Source organism: Equus asinus, chromosome X (genome assembly GCF_041296235.1).
Source record: "Equus asinus isolate D_3611 breed Donkey chromosome X, EquAss-T2T_v2, whole genome shotgun sequence".
In the NCBI taxonomy this organism is placed as follows: Eukaryota; Metazoa; Chordata; class Mammalia; order Perissodactyla; family Equidae; genus Equus; species Equus asinus.
Genome location: NC_091820.1, coordinates 54,786,268 through 54,798,752, shown reverse-complemented (window position 1 = coordinate 54,798,752; position 12,485 = coordinate 54,786,268).

The following is a 12,485-nucleotide window of genomic DNA, read 5'->3' as shown; positions in this document are numbered from 1 at the left end:
GATGTCCTGTAGCACACAGCGGAACAAGGGGGTGGGGGTAGATAGGAAGTAGGAAGAGGGGAGAAAGCAGGGAGTAGGAACAACAGAAAGCAGGCATTGGGGAGGGGTGGGTCCCATTTTTCTGGTATTCAGAGGGGCTGGTCAGCAGCTTATGGGCCTCCAGGTAGGAGGTGAAGGTTAGGCATCAGGTCCCTGGAGTGTGGACGGGGCCAGAGCCTATTCTTCAGGCCCAGGTGGCGGACTGACTTAGAGGACTGGCCCTCTGACCCACCCCTCCGCCCACCGCACATAAACGGAATGCTCAAGCTAATCCCCATTCCCCAGCCCACCAGGAGGGGCAGAGGACGGCCAGGAATATGCTGCCATTTTCCAGACGGAAAAAAGTGAGGCCCGGCGGTGGAGGGCTGACCATTGGCAACAGAGCCTGGAGCAAGAGCCACGCCAGCCCAGCGGAATGGTGGGGGTGGGGCCAAGGTTGAGCTGAGCCAGTTGGGACTCTAACCACTAGCTCTTTAATCTTGGATCTGAAGCAGCCAAAGCAATGCAAATGAAATTCCACAAGTACAAAGGGTTTTCCTGGTGAGACTCCTCCACTGGGGGCCTTGAAGCCAGGTATGCGAAGGCCCACACCAGGGAAGACTGGCAGCGAACCCAGGCAGCCACTGGGTGGCGCTGTATCTCCACCCAAGTTACTAAGGCAGGTTTCAGATGCCAGGGCAAAGAAGTCACCCCCATTCATGCCCCATCCTGCCAGGGCCTTAACAAAGGCCGCCTGGGTTAGGGCAGGGAAAACCAGTTGTGACAAAACTCCATATCTCCTCTGGCACGTGGGTAGGGGAACGGAGGGTCCAGACTGGCAGGGCCCAAGAAACCCAGGGAGAAGGAGCCGACAGTTGTATTGGGGTCCCAGGAAGCCCCCCATTTCCCAACGACTTTTGGAGCTGCAAAATTCCAGGTGTCCTCTGCCTCGAAACGAGGGAGAACAATTCTCCCCATTTCATAGGCAAACAGACTGAGGCCCGGAGAGCTAAGGGCCTAAAGGGAAGCTGTTTCAGCAGCCTAGAAAGCACCCTCGCCCAAAACTTACATTTCAAAGTGAGCCCCTTTTTGGCTGAGGCCAAAGCTGCGACAAGGAGAAGTGGGCTTTAGAAATGCTAATACCATGCGTGAGTGACAGGCCAAGGACAATGGCGGAGGGCTCTGTGAATGGGGCGGCCAGGCCTGGGAGCGGGGCTCCCCACGTGGGAGCCTAGTCGGGGAGGCGGCGGGCTGGGGGAGGCCGTTCCCAGCAGAGGGGATCCGAGACTGGGCTAATTGGAAGGGCCTGGAGCTGCGGGGGCAGGAAGGGGGAGGGGATTACCTGCAGGTCGGCGCTGGTCGGGGTGGGGCTCCCAGGAGGGGGTCCTGCCAGGAGCGGAGATGGGGGGCTACAGGAGCCCTGGGCATGGGGCAGGGGGTGCACACCCACTGACCTGGACACCCAGAGCAAAAGGGTGGGGGAGCTGGAGGCTGGGGACAGTTCTCTCTAGGCTGGGGGAGGAGCCAGAATTCAGGAGGGGGACAGCAGGGGCCTTTGGAGAGCCTGAAGGGGGCCCGGAAAAGCCCTTTCCTCCCATTCCATTCAACATGGCAAGGTGGTGAAGAGGCTGCTCTCAGCCAGACTGTGGGCAGTCCGTTTTCCTGCCCCCTCACTGTTAGCAATGTACACATGGGGCAGATTGGAATAAGAGCATCTCCTCATAGGATCCTTGGGAAGATTCAAAGAGCCCATGCAGATAAAGTGCTTAGGAAAGTGCGCAAGTGCTCAGCAATGGTGAGCTCCTGTTATTATCCGTTCAGTAAGTAGTGATTCGGTGCCAAGTGCGAGCCATGGGCTTGGCTTGCTTGCTCTGAGGTAGAGAGGTTGGTACCTCACCCTGTGAGGCTAGCTGTGGTGAAGAAGAGAGGAAGGCGCTACACCTTGACCCCAGGCTCTGGGCTGATGGGAAACGGGGGCCTGGGGTGTGGGCAGCAGAGCCTGTGGGCTGTGTGTGAGGCCCCCGGTAGTGCTGGCCCTCAGGGTCTTGGGAAATGAGGCTCCCTCTGGGCCTTCAGTCCCTCCATGGGAGAGGGCTCCTAGAGAGATGTGGCATCTCCGGCAGTCATTGTGTGGCGGCGGGGGGGCCCGGGTCCAGGCTGGCACCCCTGGTCAGCTCAGGGGGCCCAGGCTCAAACTCAGGCTTTCCTGGTTGAGTCAGAGTCAGAAAGCCAGAGCAGGGATCCTAAGCAAACTTTAGAACCGTCACAACACAAAGTGCACTAAGCAACCCACTGGGGAGTGAGAAGAAAACATTACAATCTAGAGAGTATTTTATTTCTGTTTACCTCATCCTTTAACAATTTTGACATTCAACATGCAATTTGTGACCTCCATCATCAATTATTAAAGTAACACATGTGTAGTCAGAGCGGCACACGTACACTTGCTCGGTCCCAGACCCTCGCAACCACCTTGTGGCGGTGAGCAGAAATCCTGTCTCCTCCTTCCACTGGGCGACTGAGCCGGGTGACTGAGTCACCAGCCCAGTGGAGGAGCCAGGATGCACACTCACAGGCTGGCCCCAGAGTCTGTGTGCTTAACCACTACGTTAGACACAACGAAACCCCTGTGGGTACGTGGGGCGGGTGTGCTCAAAACGCTCTAGTGATAGGAATGCCTGTTTTAGAAGTGTGGTGACTGCCGTGAAGAGCATCGGCTCTGGACGGACCCTTGAAGACGCTCATGGCGTAGATGGGCTCACCGAAGGCCTGCGAGGGCGGGACTTTGGCCTAGATTTCACAGCAAGGGAACGGCAGTGCTGGCATACTCCTGGGATGTCCTGCCTCCCATCACGAAGATTCATGGCTGCTCAGCCGCTCTCACATGCCCTGTGCTCCCACCCCCTCCACACTTCCCCACAGCTCTCTTCCTGCTCTCCTGTCTTCCTCGCCTGAACAGATGCACGCAAAGCAGCTACTTCTGGCTTGTGAGGGTGGCCTTCCGGACTTTGGCCAGTTTCCTCATGGTAACCCCTTGGCCCAGGTCCAGGATGGCCACTGTCTGGTGGCAAAGGAGGTGGGAGGGAAAGCCTCACACAATGGGCACGAAGGCAGGCAGTGGCCATGGAGAGAGGCAGCTCAGGAAGCAGGGGGCCCTAACCCCCCTGGATCTCCATCAGCCCCTCTCATAGAGGGCGAGAAACGTAGATAGAATAGAGCTATGTAGATATATAGCAAAGAGATATCCAAATACATAGAAATATAGTTACCTAGAGAGGTCTGGAGATGCATAGATAAATAGATATAGAGATACATACATACAGAGATACGCAGCTATGATAGGTATATAGTTACCTAGCTGTAGACATTACTACATAGCCACGTTAAGAGAGATACATGAAAAACATTCTTATGTAAAAGCGTGAATAAAAGCCTTGTTAGAAAGCTTGGCTATTTTAAGTAACACAGCAGGAATCTCCCCTTTGGGCTGGAAAGATATGTTGCCCGCTAAGGACAGGGGGATCACAGAATTAGCCAACTCTCTCAGGCTTTGAAGCTCTCTGGTCTCGCTCCCACGAAGGCTCGCACCCCTCTCCACCACCACTGGGCCATCAGCTAGGCTCTCGGGTATGCAGCTGTGCATGGGGCCCTCACCAGGCCTCCAGGAGCCCGCCCTCTGTGAAGAGCCTCTGCCGGCTATGGAGTTGTTCCCAGAATTGAGCTGAAGCTGCCTCTGGGTGGGCCCAGCTCTGCTCCGGGGGCCACCGGAACCCCAGTCTGCTTCCTCTGCCCAGAAGCAGAGGTGTGAAGGCACAGACGGCCTCCCCCAGAGTCTTCTCTTGGCTGCGGGGTCCTGGAGCTGCTGGGGCCCCCTGAAAGTCTCTCTCTGACCAGAGGCACAGCAGGGGAGAGGCCTGGTGGCCTGGGCCAGGTCTCACCTAGCCTCAGGCGTGTTCCAAGGCCCTGACCAGTGCAGCTGGGGCAGCTGCCCTTGGGGGCCGCTCCCTTGCCTTTGAAGAAACAAGTAGGGTTACGGGGTCAGCTAGGGAGGAAGGCTCCTCCAGAAACCTCAGAGCAGCCGGGAAAGACAAAGGAACGTGAAGCCGGGGAGCACTTCTCTGTCTCCAACTTTCTCCCTGCCTCTGGCTTGATGTCTCGTTTTTCCTGTCTCGCCCTTTCTCTTGTCTCTGCCCCTCCTTTTCTCTGTGTTTCTCTCTCTCTTTCTGTTTCTTGTTTGCTATTTATTTCTGTCTCTCCCTTTCTCTCTCTCATTTTCCTTGTTTCTCTCCCCCCACCCGTTTTTCTTTTCTCCTTGTCTCTTTCCCCCTCCAACCAGGTCTTAGATTTGCTCTTAGCCTTGTCGTTTCTGTCTTTAACTTCAAGAACTTGCACAGATTTTCCGGTGAGGGGAGCTGAGCAGAAGGCAAACATCCCCACCGGCCTGTAGCGATTGCAACAAAAAAGTAAACAGAGAGAGGGCCACTGGGGTAGACCAGTCCCACCCTTATTTCACTGGCCCTCTATAGAATCTCATGGTTGTCCATCCAGCCTCTACTTACACACCTCTGGGATCAGGGGTCTCACTAGGCCCTGAGACAGCTGTTTGCCTGCAGAACAGCTCAACCTGACAGGAAGTCCTTCTCTGAAGTGAACTGACATCTCTAACCCTATGGCTTCCACCCACGAGTCCTAACTGTGGTCCTTGGGGTAGCTCTGCTTTTGATAGTCCTTCAGAGGTCTCTCTGCGTGCATCCTCTCAACGTGGGCTCTCACGAAAGAATTAGAGGCCTCCAGCTCTGAGTAGCTGTACTGCATGCTGAGAGAGGGCACCCCTACCCAGAGCAAACTGAGGAAGGATTTGAAAGGAGTGCGAGGCATATCCCAGGGAGAGGCCACTAGTCACAAATAAAACCCCACCAGGTCATTTCTGAGAAATTCAGCCTGAGATAAGGTGGGGGAAATGGAAACAGGCCCAGCCTGAGGAAATAGGGAAGACATAAAGGAAGCTGGGAAGCAGGCTGGGGCAGTAGGCAGGCTGGGCCATCCTCACCCAAGACCCAAAGCCCTTGACAAGAGAGCCCAGGTGCCCACGGAACTGGGCAGAAGGGAGCCAGAGAGCAGAGGGGCCTCCCCTGGGGGCACATTCAGGACTGGTTGCCCATAGAAAGGGAGCACACAGCGTCCAGTCAGCCCCTTAATCCCAGGACAAGCCTCCAGGAGAATAGGCTGAGGTCTTGAGGACCTGCCAGCTTGGTCTCTTCAGCCTGCATGGAGCCAGGCGGGGCCTGGACTAGCGGAGCGGCTCCGCACCCATCCCTCAGCTGCTGTCTGAGCTGGCACTCCTGGAGCCCTCGGAACAGACTCCACTCAGGCACAGGCCAGGGCTGCTTCCAAACCCCTCGGGGGACAGGGGTCTTTTCTACACCTCAGGCTCTCAAGGGGAGGTTACCGGCCTCCCTGGGATTCTTCTCAGCAGCCGAGCAGGATCCTTTGTGCTGCAGCTGTTGCTCCCGGCCTACCCTTAGTGGATTTTGCCATTTGCTGCACGTTAGTGGGCGCCTTTCTCCTCTGTGCCAGGCCCTGTGCTAAGGTTTTTGCACACATATCACTGATGAAAGGGTTAATACCATGTGCCCCGCCAGCAGCCCTGCCCCGCTTCTGGCATCCCCCCTGTACCCCTCAGACAGCAGGAGTCATATTCCCTAAGGCAGAACTTGGCAGAAAGGGGCCTGCTCTGCCCGGCTGGCCACATGTCCCTTCCCTCCCCCTCCCCTCTCCGTTCCTCATGCAAGTGTCAGGAAACAGGATCCAAGGAGAAAGCAGGCACCTGTTCCTGAAGTTCCTGACAGGCCCCCACTTCCCTGCCCCAGCCCCTGGGCCCCCTGGTGCCCCTAGGGCCTGATGGGAAAGAAAGGCCTAAGAGGCACAGACCACCTCCTCCTTGTTGCGTCTTTATTTGGCCTGCCACATTTGGTCAACCCCTGTCATCAGAGGAGAAGCAGTAGACTGTAGCAAATAATAGGACAGACTCTATGACCAGGTGGCCACATAATAGTTTTGTAACCGTGGGCAAGTCACGTCACTTCTCTGAGTTTGCTCATCTGTAACATGGGCACCATAATAGTATCCACCCTATAGGGTTGATTTGAGGCTAATTTGAGTTAATATAGGCAAAGTGCTTAGAATAGTGTTTGAGACGTAGTAAACAAACAAACCAATCAATCGATCATTATATAACTTCCAGCCCTGGCCCCTAGGCTCTGCCTCAGGGCTTCCCCAGTTTCGGCTCTATCTTGTTGTTCTCCTTGGATGGGTGCGGAAGCTCTGCCCCTGGCTCCTGCCTTGGCCCACTCTCTCACTGTCCGTCAGTCTCCTGAGGCTGGGTCCTACTCCATGGTGCTCAGACGCCCTCTGGGGATGCTGGAGGCACCAAGAGCATGCCTGAGAACTGGCCTTCCTCCACCTGCAGCTCAGCAGGGGCCTCCCCGCCATGGGAGGCCTCTTGCCTCCTCAGCCCCGGAGTGGGGCAGCTGCTCTGCCTCTTTAAGGCCCTAACTAGGTCATCGCCCAGCTGAACATCCCCCTCACATTCCCCTCACACTAAACAATCTGATCTGATCGTTGGTGATGAGGTCAATTTCACATGGCTTTGTTCCTGCAGTGAGCTTGTCACGACCAATCATTTCCGAGCGAGGAGCCCATAATCCCGCACTGGCTCCCTCACCCCCAGAGGCCATGGCCCCTTTCTTGCTCCCCAATGTGAGGTCCCTGAGGGCCGGCTCAGCACGAGTTTCCTCATGGCCTCTGCGTGCCCTCCTGCTCTTCCTGGTGGAGAGGGAGGGGCCCAGGTTGCGGTCAACCGTGGGGCTGCCAGGAGAGGGCAGAACGGGTGTGCTGAGTAACCTGGGGAGAGATCAGTCCCCAGGGAGGGAGGTGGGTGGTCGATCCAAGAGGGTGGTAGAGGGCATGAACTTCTGGGTGCTGGGCCTACCCAGCTTGGGGAGCAAGCACCTCTTTCGGGGTGACCCAGAATGGAACCTTGTGTCCTGGGGACACGGAACATGGGTCAGCGGCTTGTGAGAGATTCTGAACATAGACGCCCCCAAGCCTCCTTGCCCGGGCCCTTGCGTAGCTTGGCAGAGGCTAGTGGGGGCACATGTGCGCACATGCCAGGCACGTGCCAGCTGGAGTGTAGTCATGCTCCGGAGGCAAAAGCATTCTTCTGGGGGTGAAGACTTGGATTCCATTTCTGGTCTGGCCCCGCTGCTAACTAGCTGTGTGTCCTTGGCCAAGTCCCTTCTCTCTGAGCCTCAGTTTCCCCAGGTATACCGTAAGCGTGGTGTGCTAGAGCAGACCAACGCTTCCTTTCAGTGCAGAGCGTTCCTGAGCTTTTGGGGGAAGAGACCCGGAGGCTTGGGATGTGGAGGGGGAGACCGAGTGGATGTTATGCTGCCTCTCTGTCTCCCCAGAGGGGCTCGCAGGGCCCCCCCGAGAGTGAGAGTCAGTTATGTTTGGTTTTGGTGGGGATAAAACACATCATACCAGAAGAAATGAGCTTTTCTTCTTTCTTCCACGTCCTTTTTGCATAATAGGACCCATCCCATCTGCCTGGGCCCTGAGGAATGGACAGTAAGAGCAAGAGAGAGCGAGCCTGACCGGGCCCCGCCTCAGGAGGCTGGTTTCTGAGTAGGGGTTTGGGGTGGGTGGGGAAGGGAGCCCCAGAGCAGCCGGGGCAGCCTGCTGGGCTTGGCCCACGTGGATCCAGTGGCTGAGAGGGAAGGGGGCACACCAGGCTCTGGGCAGGGAGCTTTGGACACTTCATCTCGCATCTCATTTAGTCCTCACATCCCTATGGAGGCAATGGGCTGCTCCTGCATTTTATAGATGGGCACACTAAGGCTGCTCCCCCTTCAGCTGCAGAAGTGGCTGGCCTCAGGAGTGAGGGAGGAGAAGGTGGTAGGTAGAGTGGGGCTCGAAGCCAGGTTTAGAAGACAGCAGTGGCAGGTGACTCCCCTGCAGAGAACTGATCTCTGGGAAAGTGAGATCCAAAGGCTTGGCCTAGCTCAGGCCTGGATAATGGTGTCGGGGAAGGCACAAAATTTTGGAATCACACAGACGTGGCTCCTAGTTCTGGTCTGCCACTTCCTTGCTGTGTGATTTTGGGCAAGCCGCTTGCCTCTCTGAGCCTGAGTTTCCTCCTCAGTCTAATGGAGGTAAATCAGCTTGACCTCACAGGGCAGTCAGGAGGATTCAATGAGCCCGTATAATAGATGCCAAGTAAGTGTTCTTTCTTTTCCCAATTCATTAGCAAGTCCTGCCATCTTCATCTCTAGATAAATCCCAGATCTGCCCACTTCTCCACACCTCCACTGCCACCCCTCCCCTCCAGGCCACTATCACCTCTTGCCTGGATCACTGCAGAAGCCTCCTCATGGTCTCACTGCTTCTATTTTTGTCCCCTGCCAACTGTTATTCACACAAAAGCCGAGTGATCTGTTACAGTCCTAGGTCAGTCATGTCACTTCCCTGCTCAGAACCCTCCCAGGGCGTCTCATGTCACTCAGAGTAAAATGTAAAGTCCTTACCCATGGCTACAAGGCTCGCCATAGTCTAGCCCCTGCTGACTTCTCTGGTTTCATTTGGGATCACTTTCCTCTGACTCACTCTGTTCCAGTTGTACTCACCTCCTCTGTGCCTTGACCCCATAAAGCTGGTTCCTGCCTTAGGGCCTTTGCACTTGCTGTTCCCTCTGTCGGGAACACTCTTCCCCCAGTTCTCCTCATGGCTGATTCCTTCCTACCATACAGGTCTCAGCTCAGATGTCAAGCCTTTAGAGGATGCTTCCTCTCTAGTGGCTCTAATTCTCATCAACTGGGCAGTCTTCCTACTGTCAAACCTCCAGCTGTGCTGCAGTCATTCAACCTTGTTCCTTTGTGCTCTGTCCGTCTCATAAGTTGTCCCTTTAAGAATTCGTCACTCAACTCCAAGGTCCTCAACACTTACTACTGCTTGGGTTCTTCTGGATAAGGCCCCCAAGCGGACTGGGAGTTCCCTGGGGGACGTGGGGGGAGAAGGCAATGGTAGTTTATTTAGGTGCTGAAGGAATGCCAAGCGGTTGCACACAGGTGCTCCCCCCTCGTCCCCATATTACATCGTTTCCTTCCTGCAACAGCCCCATGAGGTAAGGATTCCCATGTTTGTTGTAGGATGAAGAAACTGAGGTGCAGAGAGGGCACGTGACTCTGCCAAGATCACGTAGCTGGTTGTATGGTGGTTTTCTGTTTCCAGGGCCTTTTTTCTATCCCCAACATTAGAACAGACCCCTTGCCACATACACGACAAAGGTGTTCCTGGGGGCCCCTGATAAGCCTCTTTAAGTGCTTGCTGAATACCCTTAGAGTTGCCTATTGGCTCTATCTTCTTCAAGTGTCCTCTGACCACATCTGCCTCCATGCTCCCTGCTGCCTCTGCCTCCTCCACTAGAAGGAGACCCCATTCCCTGGCCATTCTCTGCCTGGTCTTGGAGGAGGAGACTCCACCTGCCTCACTGTCCTCTGTGCTGAGAACCCTGCTGCTGCTGTTTAATTCTGTTGCACTGGGCAAAATGCCCCGGGCATCTCCTCTAGGCTAGGCTCCAGGCTGGCCGCAGGGGACCAGAGAAAGCCCAGACCCACAGCGCACTCTGATACCAGGAGAGGGTGACACGCAAGTCCCTGGGAGCGTAGGCCTTGGTGAGGGTTTCCTTTGCAGAGTGGGAAATACTTGGACTGGGGCCTGAATGGTGAGTGATGATCTATTACATGGAGGTGGAGCAGAGGGTGTGGGAAGAGCACAGGTAAAGTCCTGGAGGTGGGAGTGCAGGGTGAGTGGCTGGAGATTTGTGTGAAGAGAGCAGCCAGAGCTGGGGTCGGGGACGACTGGGGCCAGGCCTCTCTCAGCTCTCCAGCCACTTCAGGCTCTGTCAGCCATTGTTTGGTCCAGTTCCCCTGGACAAAATGAGCAGGCCGGCCTGCTGGACCCATGTGTGCCAGGTTACGACAGCCAGAGGAGGGAGGGCCAGGCTCCAGGGGCTGCCAGCTCTGCGGCTTTAAGGAAGTTGGTCCCGGGCATTTTTACAGACAGAAGATTCTGCCCCGGTGGAAGGCGCCAGCACTGGGGATCAATGGGACTTGGCACTTGGGCCAGGAAAAAGGCAGAAGTGTGAACCTTGTTGAGAGCAGATAGCTTTCCCCCTTGGCAGGAGTCAGTTACCACTGTTCGGGCCCATTAACAGCCTAATAAATTAGAAAGCAAGCATTAGGATTTGGGGGGAGCACGTGGTGTGGGAGGGAGGGTAGGCGAGATGAACCAGGAGCCAAAATCTTTACACATTGTGGTCTGGAGATGGGAAAGGGACCCTGGGATCCCAAATGTCTGGAATGCCCACCGTAGGTCAGGCTGCTAGCTTTCAGACAGTTTCTCACAGAGTTCTCATGCCAGCCTTTGGGCCAGGTGGTGTTGTCCCCATTGTACAGAAGGCAAAAGCAAAGTGCAGAGAGCACGAAAGACCTGCAGGAGCTCGCCACGGATCACACAGCCGGCTGAGAAGGAGGAGCCCTGAGGACCCCTCCAGCACACATGGTGGCTGGAGGGAGACGGTGGGTTGCAGAGTGGGGAGGGAGGCTTGGCTTGCCCACCTGAAACATTTCAATTATGTCCTTGTAAAGTGTAAATGTCTGACTATAAAGAAAGACTTGCTCATACATGTTTTTGGCAGCCTTGGTGCAAGAAGATAGCAGAGAGCTCAGAAGATCTAATTGCTTATGTAATCGCCTTCGAGTTTGGTCTATTGGGAAATATCTTTTCAAAGTGTTTATCGCACCCCATGTTATAAATAGCCAAGCTCGGCTCTCCTCCACACCTTCCCGTGGCTGCCTGGGAGCTGGGCTGGCAGGGGTCAGGAGAGAGGAGCTGCAGAGGAAAAACAGGCCCTTCAGGGAGAAGGGGGCACCTGGTCTGGCCGGGAGGCTCTTGGAGGCAAGCCGGGAGGGCACTGGCCTTCATTAAGCACAGAATCAGAGCAGCCTATTATCTTGCCCAACCCACACTGCATCCCGAGACGAGAGGTCTTAGCATTCCCATCCCCCTTGGATCCCTTCGTGTAAAAGGAAGCCACCCTATTCTTGCCTGTGAACATCTGGCAGAAGAGAAGAATTGAGGCAACAAAGGGAAGCTGGAAAATGAGAAAGTGTCCTCGGAAACGATGCAAAAATTAGTATTCCCTTTTTACTGACCAGGAGACTGAGGCTCAGGGAGGCAGCAGGCACTGGCATGTGGTGGTGCTGGGCCCGGAACCAGGTCTGTCTGACCCCACATCTGGGGTTTTTCCAGCAGGGCAAAGGGCCACCCACCTGGTGATGCAGAGTGCTGCTCCTCTCTCCATGGGAGGAAGGTAAAGTGGCAACTTGGCAGGATGTGGCCTCTTCACACATACACACTGACCCCTTCCCTTCTGTAGCCACGGTGTCGTCTGGTCATACCAGGCCTGATCCGCCCCCTTTCCACAGCCCGGAGAGCCCTGTCTCCCCCTCTGCCCATCTCCTCCTTTCACAGCTCTTGCAGCCCCAGCTCCAGGCCTGCCTCTTCCGGGAAGCCTTGCCTGAGATTTGTAGCCACCGGTTTCCTGGCCTTCCCTGGTCTTGGTCTAGGCCCCTCACCTGACTGCTGGTCTCCCTCATTGCCTGTATTAGTTTCCTGTGGCTGCTGTAACCAGTTACCACAAACCTAGTGGTTTAAAACAATACAAATGTATTCTTGCACAGCTCTGGAGGCCAAAAGTCCAAATTCAGTACCCCTGGGCTGAAATCGAGGTGTCAGCAGGGCCATGCTCCCTCAGGAGGCTCTAAGGGAGACAGTTTCTTGTCTCTTCCAGCTCTGGTGGCTGCCAGCATTCCTTGGCTTGCGGCCGCACAGCTCCAATCTCTGTCTCCCTGGTCACATGGCCTTTTCCTCTTTTACAGCCTGTGTCAAATCTCCCTCTGCCTCCCTCTCATAATGCAATTTGCATTTAGGGCCCACCCACATGATCCAGGATAATCTCCTCATCTCAAAATCATTAACTTAACCACATCTGCAAAGACCTTTTCTCCAAATAAGGTAACATTTAAAGGTTCCAGGGGTTAGGACCTGATATCTCTGGGAGACCTTATTCAACCTACTCCATCACCTCAGGAGCCCACTTGGTCTTTCTCCTTATAAGACTGGAAGCTCCCAGAGGCCAGAGGCAGTGCCTGACGTCTCTGAGTGTTCTCTGCAGCCACCCTATCACACTCAGAGACTCCAACAAGCTTCCATAAAGGTCTGCTGGCTGATGGCTGGCCACGCAGAGTGATTGGCATCTTTCCCCTTCTGCCCATGGGTCCACTATCAATTCCTAGACATACTCTGTGCCTCCTTCAGGCTCCCGGGGCCACGGGGCAGCATGGGGG